The sequence below is a fragment of the Maylandia zebra genome, linkage group LG17 (assembly GCF_041146795.1).
Source record: "Maylandia zebra isolate NMK-2024a linkage group LG17, Mzebra_GT3a, whole genome shotgun sequence".
NCBI classification, from domain to species: Eukaryota; Metazoa; Chordata; class Actinopteri; order Cichliformes; family Cichlidae; genus Maylandia; species Maylandia zebra.
In genome coordinates this window covers 28,700,132-28,713,377 of record NC_135183.1, presented here as the reverse complement: position 1 = coordinate 28,713,377, position 13,246 = coordinate 28,700,132, and the positions used below count along the sequence as shown (strand labels likewise).

The window sequence follows — 13,246 nt, the reverse complement described above, 5'->3', positions numbered from 1 at the left end:
CACACACTCTGCACAATCAGCCTCCTTATTACTTGGGGCAGCTGTCAATGAAATGCAAACAGCAATGTGAGCCATTAAACCGATGTGACAGAAATTTAACAGCGTTTTGGTACTGCAATAAATTGCAGCACAAGTCCCCTGTAATTGCCTAATATGTTTTTTTTTATGTAACAGAGAGTGCAAGGTGTTAATTGGAATTAGAAAGTCTGTGATCCAGAATTCAGACAAGGTGGTTATTGCAAAACCCATCTGAACTTTGCACAAACCAAGTCAGGTATAGAAACTGCTATTTGACAAGCATACAATACTTTAAAAAATAAAAAAAAGAAAGATTAGTTGTGGTAGATCATAAACAGAAAATAACCATGGCCAGGGTCAAAACTCAGTGTAATACACTTGCTGTCTGGACATAATGGGATTTATCATTAACATGAGTGCATTGAGTGCACGGCAGCAGCTGCCTCTTCAGAAAGGTCCAACGTGTTTAGGCTTGTGTGCAAATTAAAAGTTGGAAAATATCATTTCAGAATTTCCGAGTCAGACAGACGTCAAGCGGAGAAAAGAGATTTGGAAAGAAAGAGGAAGAGAAGCAGCCGGGGGAAAAAAACCCCCAACTTGATTTATGTAAGATGACTTGTGCAATCATTTGGCCTTATGTCTTTGTGATTTGACTTTAATGGCTCAGTCTAAAGCAGAATGAGGAACAATCAGTCAAAATGCATAGATAGGCAAAAAAAAAAAAAACCCCAAAAAATGTTGTTCGCAGAAGCTGCTAAATGATGGCTGTGCCTCACATGTGCTCCCACACTCCCTTCGCACATTGTGAGCTGTCAGTTTTCTGCTCTAAAACTTTAGAGCTGTAGCTGCAGCTGCAGCAGTGCTTAGATGCTGATGTTTTTTCCCCTGTACGCCCAGCAGTAACACGGGCCTCATGTGAACAAGCTTTGGCACACAGACTTTGCTCCACAGGCCTTTAAACCCTATAGTGCCAAAGAAGCGACAAGATCTATTTTTATGTCTGCCATTTTTGCAGTTCACTGTCAGTGGTTTTGGTGGCTTCCTAAGTTGCAGCCTGCAGTGCTTTGTGTTGGCCAACCCAGAGCAAATGTTAGGTCATTCACTGACCCCCGAGGGCATCTCTTTCTCTCTTCTTCAGTCCATCAGTCTGTGCATCAGCCCTTCTTCTTTATCTGAACCAGAGGACACACTTTAGGTAATGGTAGGAATGCAAATATAGATTCATAATGGATCTTTACAATCCATATCAAACATATATGAGGACTGTAGATCAGCTGGCCTGCTCTGGAGGAAAGTTGAAGATTTTCGGGGATATCTTTATTCATGTTGTTCAGTCTGGCTCATTTCAGGGGTAGCAAATGAATCTGAAAGATCATAAATTAAGATATTGTTCAGTTTGTACAAAAATGCATGAAAGAATCTTTAGAGGGGACAGCTCTTTACTTCCTGCTTCCTGTTTTTGTGCTAATCAACTGTGAACCTTTCATTTCACCGTTAACCTTAATGTGTATAAGCAGAGCACATAGAGTGTAGTGGTTTACATATTCACTTCACAAGAAAGATCTCAGGTTTGATCCTGGGAGGAAACACAAATCCTTTTGGAAGGGCACCCGGCATTAAAAAAGCCAAATAAAACACACGGAGCTTACATGCTGCGGCAACCCTTTGTGAATAATGGAACATAAAGCATGCATGCATATTTTAACTGTAAACCATTAGAATTCATTACAAAACGTCAGTAAAAAACAAAGCTTTTCCATGATAACGTTTTCTTTCTAGGCTGTGAATGATGTTTGCAATGTCTTTTCTAAACCTGACAGAAAATAAATTGGAATTCTGCCTCGTACCATCACTCCGTGCTTGTTCACTTGAAACCACTTAATCTTTCAATCCATTTAAACACTTATGGACCATAGAAGTGAGCAATATGATGAAGACTCGCACCAAGGGCCTTTTAGTTGTATGGGAAACAATCTAGATGCAGGTTGTTAATGGCAAAAGTGAATTGTTTAGCCCTGAAAGTTGAGTGGAAATGACCACGTGTGTGTCTACGAACGCCAGAAACCAAACCATTGCAGAAATCCTCCTGGTTTTTAATTCTTGAGGAAATTGCATCTATGCAAATAGCGGGACTCTCTGAGAGCCATGTTGAGTTTTCAAATTGAGGAGACCAATCATTTTCCCCACAGCTGTTGCTGAATCTCTCTGTTGACTCAGTTTCTTGATGGAAATTTGCCATATGCTCTGGAGCATCTTGTGAACTACAGTAAATGTCAAGTGTCATTAGCTTTTGTGCATGCTAATGTCTTGTTCATGCTGTTTGAGTAAGCATTAATGATGAAGCATGCCAAAATGCACTCAAAAAGGGGACGTTGCCTTCAGGGTAACTTTTGCATGTATTGCAAAAATGCTCAAAACAGAACCTCATTTAATAATTTAGGTTAAAGGTAAACACATGGTCGCATTGAGGCGGATAGTCAGGGGAGGCAAAAAAGTTAAGCAACACAGCTTTGGTAAGCGTGATTATTCGTTCATCCCAACATAGAGCTTTAATTACTGGGGTACTGTTCTACACACCATGAGACAACATAGCTTGACAAATAATTGCAGGTTCGGTTTGAAAAGCGTCTAGCAACCGGCACTGTATGAATGTGTCTGCTGTTGTGTGAGGAACATTGTTGCCGACTCTGCAGCTTATCACATTTTCAGACAACACGCGGCTCTGAACTGATTAAGACATTTGCACAAAGAAAAAAGCCAAAGGGAATGGAAAACAGAAGCCACAGAAAGATTATCAGTTAATTCCTAAACACTTTTCTAAATAAACACATGACTGCGGTGGAAATGCCTGTGTTGCACCAGCAGATCATGTGCCTCTTGAGGTGAGGCAAGTGGAAAATGTGAACATGAAGATGTCTCATTAGCAGACTTACATAGCCGGGTCCCTATCAGTCAGGACATGCTGTATGAATATTGCTTCCTTTGGTCAGCGATCTATCTACACCACTTTGTTTCTTCAGCGGACATCTCATTTTCCACTGGCTCAGCACATTGGCAAAGCGTTAGACATAGAGGTGTGGGGAGTGACTTCCTCCTTTTGAAGAGGAAGAGGAAAAACAGTGTTCCATACTTGAGAGAAAGACTGTTGATCACGGATGTTGATGTGTAAGAATTTTCCAATTGCAAATTAATCAGAAGTCCACTTTCTAAGTATTTATACATAAATCTCACTTTATGTGATGTTAATATGTCAAATAAAGTTGGTTTTAGTGTTATAAGGTTTGACTGTAACAGACTGCTTAGACCCATTATTGAAAAAGGACAAGAGCTATATTAATCAGACAAAGTTGATATTAGGGATGGCTGTTGCACCGGGTAATAACAAACCTTTCTTATCTAACACATCATTAGTCTGCCATAATCACTGTAATCACATTTTTCCTGAAATCCTGAGTCCAAACATTGGTTAATGTCTGCTAAAGGGACCCCAATTATAAGATTAACATCAAACTCTGCTGACTGGCAAAACAGCCGAGACACAGACACATGAATTATACCTATGGTGCAGACAAATGCTGAAGAGAAGATCTCAAGAGAGACCTTGTGGAGCAGTCTTACTGACAAAGACCCCTTGTGCGAAGGAAAACTGAGAAAGGAGAGGTGGTGGTGGTGGTAGGTGAAGGGGGCTGTCTTGATTGAGCTGCTTGCCTTAGGTTTGTGCATGTTTGTGTTTCCAGCTACCCCAGGAATTTACTGCACGGCACTGGCAAGGACGGCCACAGCGAGGTGAATGGCCTGTGGGATAAAGGCCAGAGTTTTCTGGGAAAAAGGGTAGCGGAGAGAGAGAGAGCAGGAGGAGAAGCAGAGGTCATAGAAAAGGAAGAGAAAGATGGAGCAAAAGTACATAGACAAGGAGTTATTGTAAAAGGCGAAGAGTCAGCAAATAAGTGTGAACTGGAAATAGAGATGGTAAAACAAAAGCTGTGTGTGCCTCGTGTGTGCGTAGGGAAGGAGACAGTGGTCTTACTCAGCCCTGAGCCAGCAGCACTGAGATTATCTGGCCAAGTTTCCACTCGCAAACAATAATTCACCTCAAGTGCCCATTGAGGCCAGACTTTGTAAGGACAGCGACCCACCCAGTGCAAAATTAGGTTGTGTGAGTGGAAGAGTCTGTGTATGGTTATAGTATGCCATCACCATATAAACTTGAACGTGTGATGGCGAGCCATAGAAGGGTGTGTTGGTGTGGTTGCGGGAGGGGGAGCATGCTTTCCATGCTCTGATTTCTGTTGATATCTTCTGTATTTACATTTGGCCCAGCTAGTGGTCAAGCTAGAAAGCGTGTTTCATTCAGGCTAGTGAACATTTTACATGTCATAAAATGCAGGGCATATAAATAGTGTTTATTCAATTACCGCCAAGGCACACAAACTACCTGAGAGCCCACATTTAGAGTTTTCCAGTGCTCATGGAAAACACTGGAACGAAAGTGGAAAACAAAACATACAGGACAAAAATATTGCAGAATTAAACACTGGCTGCGTGCGTTTCAGTCTCAAAATAAGAAACAAATTAAACAAAAAAGGGAACAAACTTGAGTATTTAAGCACAGCTAGAGAGCAAGGGCTAGTTAACATGCTGGCAGAGGTGACTTTGGGTAAATTAGTGGCAACAGGCGGTAATTAAGAATCGTTTTTACTGCGCTCAGTTGTTCAGCTAGGCGTGGAGCTCATCAGCAAATCTGCTTTTCTCTTCCCCTAAAGTCTGAGCAGTGCCACCAGGGACCCAACAAAACAATTAATGGCAACTTAATTACAGGGCCACATCAGATTTTTTGCTTAACCCACAGAATGTGCAGAGAGCAAGAGAGGGGCATGTTGAAAGAGCTTGTTTCCTTAAGATGACACACAGCTTTTTGCAATGTCCAAATCAGAGTGGCACTGACTGGGCACAGATGGGGCACAGAGGAGGAGATCCAATGGGAACTTGGTGCCCTTTACACCCTATTTCTTCCCTTTCACATGGGGGCTTTTCCTCTGGGAAAGGCACAAGGACCAGGACAGGGAGGGTTATAGACTAAGTCCTAAATTTCTTGGTGCAAAGTAATCCTATGGCATTTGTGCACACAAACTCAAGATGGACACACAAATGCACACCTTGTCCTAGGTTAGGCTATAGCTTTGACTTTCAAAGGAAAGAGAAGCAGTACACATACAGTATGTGTGTCTGAGACAGAGAGAGTTAAATGGTTTCAAAGGGAAGCAGTAGGCAAAGTGAGACAGACTACAGGTGGCTTTATTGACAATGAAACAGGTCACATCTGTTCAATAATGCAGAATAATTGTTTATTATATAATATAAAACACTTTCCAAGGACTCGAGTGAATTTTTCATAATTTTTAAGCAACAGTTTGACTTATTGTTAATAGGCTTACAAAACCTTTTGCCAAAAAGAGTTGGACAACTTCGATACAACTCACTTTTGTGAAGGAGGTTAGCAGCTCATTGGCTTAGCAAAACCATTAAAGGCAGGGGCAAACAGGTAACCTGGTAGGATGTGACATAAAATAAAACGAGTGGTGCCAGTCCTTGAGATCACTAATGATAATTTTTCATCTAGTTTCATTAATTAAAAAAAAGTCAGGCCAGTGAAGTGCCTCTATTTTTAGTGATTGTGAAGAAAACTATAAAAATCAATACATAGCAGTAGTTTCTAGAACGGCGCAGTGTCATATTTAGCAGCTCTTACATTGGTCTCTATTAGAAAAATCAAAGCCTGCTCCTGCGTTAGTTTTCTCAAACTAGCAACTTTTGCGACACGCATGCGTGATATATATATATATATATATTTTAACAGCTATTCAAATACAACTATTCTTTTGCTTGCCCTACGTAAAAAAAAGAAGCACTTTACACTACAAATACATTAAGCTGTAGTGGAATGAATTAAAGTAATTTCAGTGGTAGCGCCACTGCTTGAAACTCTTATGCACTGCATAGCCCTTTAAAGCCAAGCGTATCATATTTGATGTGTTTTTGTGAGTTTATAGTACATAACCAAAGTTCTTTTCATGATTACACTGATCAGGGCACTTCAAGAGACGCAAGCTGAAATGGAGTATGAAAAATGAAAAGAACTCCTACAGCATCAACTTATTTAAACAAGACAGGAAGAAAACCAATTCTAATGGGCACACAAAATAAAACTATGAACATTAAATAACAAATAAGCACATGAAGTGAGTCAAACAACAGAATATGGTCAAAGCTGCATTTGTGAATGTGAGTGGAATTTAAATGACATTTTCCTGCTTGTAGAACAAACCCCAGACTTTGTGGTTTCCCCGTGGCAAATTTTTTTTTTATATCGTTTGAAATGTGTCTGTGAGATTGAGTATCAACAACTGTTAAGAACACAAAATTGGCATTTACTTTATCTTGAGTTAAAGTTGCATTTTGCCCAACTGAGAACACGCAAAGCAATGCAAAAGAGAATCATTGCTTTAAAAAAAATTGTGATTTAAATAAATAGAGATAGCCAGAAAAATAGGCAACATCAGAAATATAAAGACAACAACATACACAATTCATAAAGAACCAGTCATTGTTACAGGAGTTTTAGGAGTGTCCACTTTTTTCATTTTGTTGCACAAAACCGGAGCAAATATGACCTGTTGCTCCAGAAGAGATGCAAATGGGGGTAAAATCACAACCCTGCTTCGTTACCAAACTGTGACCAACCCCATGATTACATGTCATATCCCCATCATCGTTACAACTGGCAAACCCCCTACCCCTGATTTAGAGAGACACAGAGAGAGAAAGACAAATCCAGCATGATCCTACCATAGCAGATGGATATGTCAGATATGCCTGCTTGGGCTTATGGAGATGCTTAGTGGTAAATGTAATGACCTGTGTCTGTGTGAGTGTGTGTGTGTGTGCCTACCCCCTCCATCCACTGTTCCAATTGCCCTGGATCTGTCTGGGGAAAACTCAGTCACTTTGCTGTGACTGAAAGACAGGGCAGAGCCAGTTATAACTTAAATTCTCCATTTCGGACTGAGACCAGGGAGTTGGAACTTCAGGAAGTCTGAGGCAGAAATAAACAAATAAGAACTGTGTTTACTTTTATGGTTAAAATGACAAATTACCAACTACAATGGCAAGGCAACATGATCGGGCGGAGAAATTGCTTTACACTGTTTTTTAAATAATGTTTAGAGTTAAAGCAGCTCTGCCCATCTCCTGGAGCATCATCAGTAGCATGACTAATAAAACAGTATGTATAAGATTTTAAGGCTTCAGCTTTGTGGTTTAGGAAAGGATTACTCATCAAACAGTCCCACAGAAATGGTGCATGGTGATGGTGTGACATGCATCACTTCAATTTGAGGAGTCTATTTAGGTTTTAAAAGAATGCAATGTGCCCTAAAATGAAGTTACTGAACACAGTGACAAGTTCAGCAAGGCTGTGGTTTAATTTCTTTAAGTCTTAACAATTCTTTTTTTTGGCTTTATTTAGGCTCAGATGACTGTCATCTCTAAATGGTGATCTGTTTGGTGTAAAGGGTTCTTTCATGCATGCTTTTCAATTCCATAATTATCGTTAACACATATTCAGTAACTCTCACTCAGAGTTACTCACTCAGTCTTAAGCCATCTCTCCTCTCTTAACTTTAAAAAGCTGTACAATGGTTAATGGAAACTTTCCTCTGTGTTAGTTTGTCATGTGAAGGGCATTGTTGGAGTTTTCCAGTGCTCTCTCTATAGAAAAACACCCATCCCTAGCATGATGTATCAGAAGTTTGGAGACAGGAGCATATGTTTGTCAAAGCTCTTTTGGCAGGCTTCCTGTTTTGACCTACAGGAGGATGAGAGAGTGTACGTGCGCGTGTACACATTGTTTGGGGAGGAGGTATTCCAGCATCAAAGCATGTTCTCGGAAGGCTCTTTTTTCCATCCTACTGGTGATAAAACGGCTACACTTCATTTCACTAATGAGCAGCACAATGACACAAGCCATAACTAAAATTGTTATCTGCGGAATGGCTGACATTTAGTCTCGGAGCATTGAAGTTGAACTCTCTATCATCATACTGCTTATTGGTATTTGTTCAATGTCAGTGGGTGCAGTCTATTTATTATAGCCTTGACTATGTAAAATTCCACTCAGATCTCCAGTATGTGAGAAACCATAGAAACAGACTGGCCTTTGTTTCTTGTACTCGGGAAAGTGTCCTGTGAGCTGAACTGAGTAATACTGCTGTGGCAGATGACTGGCCCACTCACACACATTCAGTGTTGAAGGAAAAAAAATGGGTGAAAAACTACAATTAATAAAAGGTGTGATATTTGGAAAGGCTGAAGATGATTTTCCATCGACTCTTCTTTTTTTTTTTTTTGGATAAACTCTCTTTTCAGGCACAGACTCATATCAGTCTAAATCATGCTAGAATCATGAAAGTATGATATGTGCTAACCACTTAGTGTTGGTGCACTCCATTTACTTCTTTCACAAAAATGCGCAAACAGTTCCTAAGCTTAGCGAGCTAGTTTAACATCTCTGGAAATCTGCTTATTTGCTTTCTTGCTGGATATTAGATAAGAGGTTGGTACTCTTTCCATGAATGTCCTACACTTCAGTGTATCTACAGGAGGAAAAGAGTTCGACTTAGCAACTCTTTTTGCAACTCTTTTTTCAGTTGCCCTACTCCTCTTCTGCTGTGATAACCTTACATGCCACAACTAAACTGCACATAAGCACTCGAGAGTATTATTTCACTAACTTATTTAGCATATCTTTTTAATTTTATATTATGTTTTTATAAAATCATCCTCAGTAAAAGTGCAGAGGTTTACAAAAACAGCTTCACGAGACACAAAGGGTTAAGAAAACAGTCTCATGTTCATGTAGTCTTATCAAGTTCTTAAACCCTTTCTGGTAGAAATGAAATATTTCCCATAATATTATACTTTTAAGTCTTTAAAACCCAAGTGTGACAAGTTGGTAGTTTAAATAACTTTACAGAAATGTACTTTATAGCCTCATTAGAGTAGCCAGACAACACGAAGCCTAGTTGGAGTACTATATAACCTAGTTAAGGGCTACCCTACTTTTAGCTCCAATAGCCCAGTTACAAAAACACCCAGAAGAGTCAGATTCTCCATGAGAACAGGGTCCAAATAAGTAATGGCAACTCTGAGCTTATACTGGAGCTATCCTCGCCCTAAAATAAAGAGGGAAGATTGGGCAGAGTTGTCAGCGGGAGCCAGAACTGGGATGGGATATATTACATTCATATTTCAGGCATCTCTCTGACAAGGTTGTCCTCAGTGACTTACATGATCTTGCTCAAGGACACTTTGGCAGGACACATGGTTGTTAATGAGCACTACATGCACTTGCAGGGATAAAAACTGCGAATAAGAAGTTACTGGTTGTCATTGCATAACAATGTTGAGGCTGGCTCCGGATACTTTTCCCATAAACTAAAACAGCTTGGTTAACCTCAAGCTAAAATATGATCATAAAACAGTTTCTCAAAGCCCCGTGTGTTTGTCAGACTCATTTGCAAGTTTACAAACTTAATTGAATAACAATGAACCTCTTAACTTTTAGCAAATGTTTACCACTGTTGGTGAAATACATTCTGTGAAATGTATTATAGACCTGTACACTCTCCTTTAATAAACACATCTAGCTGTTTTCAAGGTCCAGTTGGCAAACATTAGCCAAGACAGTGATGTGCTCCAGGCTGTAACAAAACATGGGTTCTTTCCAGTTTACCTCCCAGTGTCAAACAAGTGTCTCTTGACTGTCAATGACTTAAATACATTCCCCAGAGCAGCAGAATCGAGGAAGTTCTTGCTATAAAAGGGAAAGAAGGACAGCGAGGAGTCGTGGTGGCGACTTGGGTTAGAGGCTGCAAGTCATCATTAGCGCTATTATCTGGAACTCTGTGCTTGGATGTGCTGCAACCAGGCACAGTGCCAGTTTAGCAGATGCTAATTGCTATCATTATAGATAGACTGTGTGCTTAAGCTATAAACTGTTGTGAGCTGATGATAAATGGAGTCAAGTGACAGGAACACCAAGTAAGATAAAATAAATGCAAAGTCTTGTTTTTAGGGTTTTAAATTATCATCATCATTTTCATTCCCCTGTACTTTCCCCCTTCTTTTCTTATCTACTTCCCATTGAATCACTGCTCTGATTCACTTTAATCGTCCACACTTCCTTTCTGTTATTTCTCTGCCTCCCCGAGACGTTGTCCCTGCTCCCCATTTATGTAGGTCATAGCCCAGAGAGATGACAGAAAAGCTCCCTGGCGGTGGAGGTTTCTGGCAGGATGGCAGCGGCGGTGGTGTTAGTGGTGGGAGGGGAGGGCAATGGGAGCATCGGTTCCGGAGCCATGTGGCATTGTACCTGCTCATCCATAATGGATCAGGGCCAGAAATAATGGATGAGGCTGGTGAGTAACCTGAGGAAGCAGTGGGACATGGAGACTTGATTCGGCCTTAGCCTCGTTTTCCTCCTCCGCCTCCTCCATCTCCCGTTGTCAGCCAGCAAGCCTTTCTCAGAAAACATGGAACACGATGCTCACCCAGACACGGACCCATTGAAAACAAACATGAGACACTTAAATAAATCTATATTAGTGGTTCAGAGCTCCATGATATAAGGTTCTGTTTTTTATTACTTTTTATTACTTTCTCAATAAAATAATTTACTTTATTATTATTCTATGACATAAGACAAGCTTCCTCAGTTTCAGGTTCAACTTTTAGTTTAGCCCTAATGAATTTAAAACTTTTAACAGAGAGAATATATTGTAGGAGGTGTGGGCTTTGAAACAAGTAGGCACTTTAGCATTTTAAAACTTGTGATATACATTATTGCACAACAAGTATGAATATATTAACTGCTATTGTTTTATTATATTAACACATCACTTAAAACCCCCAGATATTAAAGTGCTAACATCAATTTGCTATCGTTTACATTTAAGCTGGTGCAAACTTTGAATTAGGTGGGATAAATGAGCCTTTGATCCAGCACGGCTAACTATTTACTATCCATGATGGGATCTTTCAGGTAGCTGGGCCCTTCAAAAGGAGCACTGTACCCAAACAGCTGCCACTGCCCACACCAGCATCATAGCTTACCGGAGTCATTCGAAATTCAATACTACAAAGCCCATCCCACCTTACAGTAGCAATCAATGACCAGCACTTTTGACAGGCGACACTGCTGTCTGCTGAGTGGAGGGTGACAGATGGGAAACAGGGATGGCTCTGTCTGTGTGTGTGCCTTTATGTGTGTATGTGCGTGTGTGTATGTAGGAGGGTGGGCGGTGGAAGGACTGGTGAACTAGTGAGGCTCATCCTCAGTCACACTGACAATGGCATGCTTAGTCACACATCTGATGGACTGTGAGAAAGAGAGTGTGCGTATGTGTGCAGGCAGGAGTCAGGGTGTTTCAGAGGGTGACTAACTTGTGGCTTCACTGAGGGTGGGCTGTTAAAACGACAGATTGTTTGGACCTCCATGCTCTACCCCCTGTCACCATTCTCCTCTTGTCAGCCCCCCCTCCCCAAACTCCAGCAATGATGTGCTCCATTTATTTAATTAAAGTCCCCTCACTTCTAAGTGGCGGACGATTGATTTCTCCAGGAGCACAAAAGCGGAGGTAATGTCATTGGTGAGTGGGCCAAGAGCTGATGAACCTTTAGGTGTGAAAGTAAAAAGGATTTCCAACATACTTTGTGTGATTACATAGCAAAGCTTTAGGCTGTGGGTGTGTGGGCACAAATCTGCCAGAAAATCAATCAGTCACTAGCAGCACAGTACCGTGAGAGCATATGAATCATGAGTCAGGACGGGGGGGGGTGTTGTTACAGCGTGAGCGCGAGTATCAGTAAAAATGAGAGTGAAATGTGAACAAGCAGATACATTCATGGCTCGGTAGATAAAAAAAACAATCCACAACAATGGGACAGTCATTCACAGAAGCCTGTGATGTTCAGCTGAGGAAGCTGGAGGAGGACTGCGACATCTCAGCATGTAACTGACACTTATCCAAACTAAAAGCTTCACTGCCGCTTCATTTGCTCGGCAACATAAACAAAGCATACAAGCGAATGTACAACGCTCCACATGTTTTGCAAATGTGGGTAGACGTGCTTTTCTAAGTGCACATGATTTGTGTGTAGCCTAGGCGTCGCCACGCTTCTCTAATCAAGTCAGATATATGCACAAATGTAACAATAGAGGGCTGATTACTTCGTTGACAAATATTCACTGCAGGCACCTCAATTATCAGCATGTATCGTTAAGTGCAAAATAAAGGGCATTTGGTAGAGTTAGCATTAATATGCAACAAACCAAGACACATGATTGACCCTGATTTCCGTCTCCCACTGCTTTACTTTTTCATATAATTGCAATCAAAACAGAAATCATATAAAGTAACCATTTCATAGAATTCAGCTGGTACCCCATAAACCAGTGTGCTATGGTATGACTATTATAAAGTGCTGCTTGCTTTCTGCATTTAAACGTGTATGACTGCTTATTTGCTGTATGTGGTTCTTGTACACATGGGATGCACAGAAAGTTAAAGGAAGGTCAACAAACCATAAACTGTAATATGAAAAAAAAGAACTGGAAGCAACGACTTTGCAAAAACATGGAAGATCATGTTGGTAAAATGATTTCTGTGAATCCATTTTCCATGTCTGGAATGACATTGATTGTCCACACTCCAACAGATATCCCTTGTGGAGCATTTATTTAGTGTTTTCCACTGAATCATAACAAAACGTTTATTACTGTGTGCAGGTACCTGAATGCATCATGCAGTTTGCAACTTATGTAAATTTCTCCTACTGAGACACCTTCTGACTCAATCCCTGACTTGACTAAGGCATCTTTTGTTTGTAGTTCGTGTGACAATATTGTGGTTGCATTCAGCAGCTGAGATGTGCGGTTATTGCATGGCATGCTAAATGCTCTCCGGAGAGAGTGGCACGAACAAGTAAAAGTGAAAACAGTACGAGGATCAGGTGCTGCACTCTTTTATGTCTTGCATCGTCACTATGACTGCACTCGAGAGCTACAGCAAATATAACTAATCTTTTTATTTTCTGACTGCTTTGCTTATGAGCCCATGCGTTTAGTTTAGTTTAGTTTATTAGGATTCCTATTAGCTGCAGCAGCTGCATC

The 13,246-nt window shown here is 40.6% G+C and overlaps 1 protein-coding gene across 1 annotated transcript in view; it reads right to left on the bottom strand.

Annotated features, from left to right (window-relative positions):
* Positions 1-13,246, bottom strand: part of atp2b1a (ATPase plasma membrane Ca2+ transporting 1a) — a 143,263-nt gene that overhangs the window by 41,849 nt on the left and 88,168 nt on the right. The gene's annotated exons all lie outside the window — the stretch shown is intronic.